The sequence below is a fragment of the Megascapheus bottae genome, chromosome 10, assembly GCF_031878675.1.
Source record: "Megascapheus bottae isolate mThoBot1 chromosome 10, mThoBot2.hap1, whole genome shotgun sequence".
NCBI classification, from domain to species: Eukaryota; Metazoa; Chordata; class Mammalia; order Rodentia; family Geomyidae; genus Megascapheus; species Megascapheus bottae.
Genome location: NC_143518.1, coordinates 38,850,093 through 38,855,022, shown reverse-complemented (window position 1 = coordinate 38,855,022; position 4,930 = coordinate 38,850,093). Strand labels below are relative to the sequence as shown.

Here is a 4,930-nt window from a genome sequence, read left to right as displayed (position 1 = left end):
GGAGCCCCTGCCGTCTCCTGTGGCTCTCCCATGGCTGTTTCTAGCAGCATGAGTCTTCACTCTAGCCAGTGGAGCCATCTGTCTCTCCTAACAAGCACCAGTGAAGAAGTTTGCCCAGTGAAGAAGTTTCAAGTTGCCCAATACCCTCTGACCAGAGGCTCCAAGGATGGAACTTCAGTACGGCAGAGGACCCAAGAGACCAGAGCCCCTTAGTTAAACTTGGGAAACTGATCTATAGATTCTCCACAGGAGCTCCACCTCCTCAGAGCCAGCCCTTGAAATAACAGATAGGGCCTGGAGCATGGTAGAGTGCTCACCCAGTATGCACAAAGCCCTGGGTTCAATTCCTTGATACCACATACACAGAAAAAGCCAGAAGTGGTGCTGTGGCTCAAGTGGTAGAGCTCTAGCCTTGAGAAAGCTGAAGGACAGAGCCCAGGCCCTGAGTTCAAGCCCTGGGCCTGGCAAAAAGAAAGAGGAGGAGGGGGGGGGGAGGAGGGGGAGGGGAAGGGAGAGGAGGGGGAGGGGAAGGGGGAGGAAGAAGAGGAGGCAAGAAAGGAAAGGAAAGGAAAGGAAGGGAGGGAGGGAGAAAGGGAGGGAGGGTAGGAGGAAGGGAGAAAGCGCTATAGAGTGGTTAGCTCCATAGAGATACCCCATCCTTTTTGCCCTACTTTTCGCTCCTCTTTGTTTTTCTATTGGTATTTTTGTCTTTCCAGTATCCAAGATCAAATTCAAGGCCTTGGGTTTATACTAGACAAAATTCTGAGCTACTTTTCTATTCTAAGCACTTTTCTATTTTATTTTGAGCCACAGTTGCCCAGGCTAACCTTGAACCCATGATTCCTCCTACCTGAACCTCCCAGCTCGCTGGCATTATAGGAATGTCCCACCATGCTCAGCTGACCCTCTTCTTCCTTGTGTTTCATTCACTCAAAAAGGAATTGGAGTCGAGACTCTGAAAGCTCCAACTCCAATGAATAAGTTCATTTTAATTCATGTCACAGCTCAGAAGACACAAGTGACTTGCAAAGAACATGTGTCCGGTGGAAAGGAGCTGAGAGCACACACGTGCTCCCTTGAGAAGCACTCATCTTGAGAAGAACTCAAGGTCGTGGTGCTTGTTTCTACCTGAGGATCCGAGCCAAGCTTCTTGTCTTTGATCTCCTGAAGCTCCTGGAGAAATCACAAACTCACCCAGCTCAGAGCCTGAGCAGTCATGTTCCAGGCTGTTCGTGCTGAGACGGGGCAAGGAGAGCTTGCCTCTGTCACCATCACCTGAGCCATTTGCTAGTGGGTAAGCAGCAGTGAGGGGCCTGAAGAGAGCAGAAGAGAAAGTCGCACCCGTGTGGCAGTTTGTCAGCTAACCTCACAAAAGTGACACTGGGGGAGGCGGAAGAAGTCAGTGACTCAAAGCAGGTTCGGGGATTATCGGCTGTGTTCAATGATCCACACCCCTCATCACCATGGAGAATGGAGACTCGGGTGTATTTGCCTCCCCCTCAGCACTCTTGCTGGCACTGGAGATGTGATTTGTAATTGGAGCAACTGTGGGTAAAGGACTCAGAATGGTGTTGAAATGTCGTGAAATACTTCTGCACCGGTGCCTTTTGGTCCCTTTAAAAATAGCTGCAAGATAAACATATTTAAGGAGAAGAGAACTTGGCAGTTGTTGGGCATCTATGTGGTCCATGATACTCATTCCGAGCCAAAGAAGCTTCAGTGCAGAGGGCAGATGACTTGCCCTCATCACAGCACAGGACAGCAAAGCTGATGCTCTCACGTGGGTGCCTCCCCACCCCAAGCCTCCTCCCCCTCCCCCACTGAACCCCATGCAGCAACCAGACCCTCCCTTGGGAAGCAGAGAAGGCTGGGCACTGCAGGCTCACACGTAGAATCCTAGCAACTCAGAGGCTGAGATCTGAGGAGCATAGTTCAAAGCTAGCCAGAGCAGATAAATTCATGAGATTCTTATCCCCAGTTAGCCATCAAAAAGCCAGAAGAGGAGGTATGATTCATATGGCAGAGCACTGGCCTTGAGGAGAAAAAGCCAAGCAAAACTACAAGGTCCTGTTTCAAGCCTCAGTACCAGCACAAAAAGAAAGAGACAGAGGAAAAGGAAGGGGAAATAGGGGAGGGAAAAGAGAGAAAAAAGGAAGGAAGGAAGGGTGGGCCCAGGCACTGCTGGCTCACAGCAGATCTCAGGAGGCTGAGATCTGAGGACCACAGTTCAAAGCCAGCCTGGGCAGGAAAGTCTGTGAGATTCTTATCTCCATTAGCCACCAGAAAACTGGAAATGGAGTTGTGGATCAAGTGGTAGAGCACTAGCCTTAGGCAAAAGAAGCTCAGGGACAGTACCCAGGCCCTGAGTTCAACCCAATGACCAACAAAAGAGAAGGGGGAAGGTAGGGAGAGAGAAAGGGAAAAAGAAAAGAAAGGTCTCTTCTTTTAAAATATAATTTTATTGTTATTATTGAATATAATTATTTTTGGAAATGTCTTATTGGACCTTCTATATCTGCTAAGATGCTTTCATTTACCAATAAAGTCCAACTTGGGCTGGGAGTATGGCTTAGTGATAAAGTGCTCACCTAGTACGCATGAAGCCATAGGTTTGATTCCTCGGTGCCACAGAAAAAGGCAAAAATGGTGCTGCGACTCAGTGGCAGAGTGCTAGCCTTGAGCAAAAGTGCTCAAGAACAGTGCCCAGGCCCTGGGTTCAAGCCTCAGGGCTGGCAAAAAGAAAAAAAGTCAACTCAAAAGGGTTGAAAAATGCCTTGCCCAACTATGGGGGTTGGGATGGGGGTGCAGCATGTCTTGGTGAGAGTCCTGGCCCCAGGGGACCCCTCCAATGCGGACCCTGACTGCTTGGTGTCCTTGCATGTTGATGGGAAGGGGTGAGGCCGCTGCTTATGCCGAAATGAGAACTTGCTGGCCTCACTGTAAGCTTATCTAGCAGACACACACGACCAGCGTCATTAGAGAGATTTGGGCAAGAGATCTCATTAAAGATGTGCTCTATCACCTACCAGGAAGCAAAGCCTTTCGAGAAACCTAGCAAGCAATACAAGCGGGGCAAACAGCTTCACAGTGCCAAGTCTTTAATTTCCTGTAGGAAGACTGACCGTTATCTGTGTGGAACCATCTCAGCTCAAGCAGCGACACGCGGGAGAGCAGACATGAAGGGGCCTTCGTATATTCATGTTATGAATCCAGGCTACAGAGGAAGAGATTCTTGTCAATGAGGTGGGGAGAATCCAAGTTCAGCTCTCCCCCCCACCCCACCCCCGCATCTGCCCTCTCCAAATGTCTTTTACTACTCGGCTTTTTTTTTTTTTTTTTTTAGGTGGGGGGAGCTTTTTTTTTCTTTCTGCCAGTCCTGGGGCTTGAACTCAGGGCCTGGATACTGTCCCTGAGCTTCTTTTGCTCAAGGCTAGCACTCTACCCCTTGAGCCACAGTGCCACTTCCGCTTTTTCTGTTTATGTACTACTGTGGAATAGAACCCAGAGCTTCGTGTATGCTAGGCAAGTATTCTACCACTAAGCCACCTTCCCAGCCCTATGACTGGGCTTTAAGGTGCTGGGTTCCTTCCAAGTGACAAGAGAGTGACACTAGGGTAGGCAAGAATTATGAGAAAGACAGGCAGGTAATGAAAGAGAGTCAAGCACTCTAAGAATCAGGAGACATGGTGAGAGACCGAGGAACTAGAAGAAAGAAAAAAAAAAAGAGACAAGGAAGGTGCAGGTCAGCAGTGAGGAGTGAAAGAAAAAATACGGGAGAGAGGGGTTGACTAACCATCAATGTCATTAGTCCCACGAACACTGGCATTAACTTACTGGCTGGAATCTCAGCCCTAGATGGCCTCTGGAAGCTGCCCTTGCTTTCCACAGAGGACAAACATCCAGAGCTCGGGCATGTTTTCCCAGCCCAGCAGGATCCAGATGTTTCCAGTTCCTGCATCTGGTGCCACTGATGAGTCAAGAGGGTCACTATTCAGAGGCCTTGAACACACATGTGGGTTAATAGCCAGGACTCAAAAGGAATTATTTTAACTCTGTGCCTTCAGACCTTTGAACTCAAATCCTCATCTGATTTCCCACCTGGAATGAGTCTAACACGCTATAAATAATCCACATGTTCCCTCTTCCCTTACAGCACACATAAGCATCTCTAGAGATAATTCCCCAAGTATTATAAGTTCCATTTCCCCCAATTCATTGCCTAGAGAACTCTTATTCATCCTCCAAGGCTCTATTCAAATATCCTCCTTTAGTAGGCTTTCTCTGGCTCCCATATGCCCAACTGGGTTAGCCACTCCTAACATACTCTAAGAACTTCCACCGCAGCATTTCTTACACCTTATTGTAATTATGAGCATGTATTCCCTAGCATGTAGCACAATGCCAAGAATATAGTAGGAACTCCACAAATATTTACTGAATAAATGAATGAGTAAAGAAATAAGTTCTCTTCCTATTAGACTGGGGGCTGCCCTACTTTCAAAGAATTGAATTGGCCAGGCACTGTGGCTCATGCCTGTAATCCTAGCTACTCAGGAGGCTTGAGGATCAAGGTTCAAACCAGCCCGGGCACAAAAGCACCTGAGACTCTTATCTCCAGTTAACCTCTAGAAAATAGGAAGTGGCTCAAGGATAGGGTGGTAGCCTTGAGCTGAAGAGCTCAGGGACAGCACCCAGGCCAAGTTCAAGTCCCATGACCCCCCCCCAAAAAAAAATTAAATTGGCTTACAGAACATGTCCACCAATTCTTTGTAAATGTGACAAACAGAATCTAGCAGTCACAAGTTCTTATATCCCTGGAAATATTTTTCTAACCTTTGCCCACAGGTAAACACAGGAGGAGTTTTAATAAATTTGTCTTCCTGATTTTTTTTTACAATAAATACTTATTCATTGTATTAAAAATTGAAAG

At 47.6% G+C, this 4,930-nt stretch overlaps 1 long non-coding RNA gene across 1 annotated transcript; it reads right to left on the bottom strand.

Annotated features, from left to right (window-relative positions):
- Nucleotides 1-1,044: 1,044 nt before the first annotated feature.
- On the bottom strand, nucleotides 1,045-4,522 carry LOC150058176 (uncharacterized). The gene is made up of 3 exons (XR_016536798.1): nucleotides 3,835-4,522; nucleotides 3,123-3,214; nucleotides 1,045-1,626 (listed from the first exon to the last, which is right to left on the bottom strand). It is a non-coding gene; the product is annotated as an uncharacterized LOC150058176 (long non-coding RNA).
- Nucleotides 4,523-4,930: the final 408 nt, after the last annotated feature.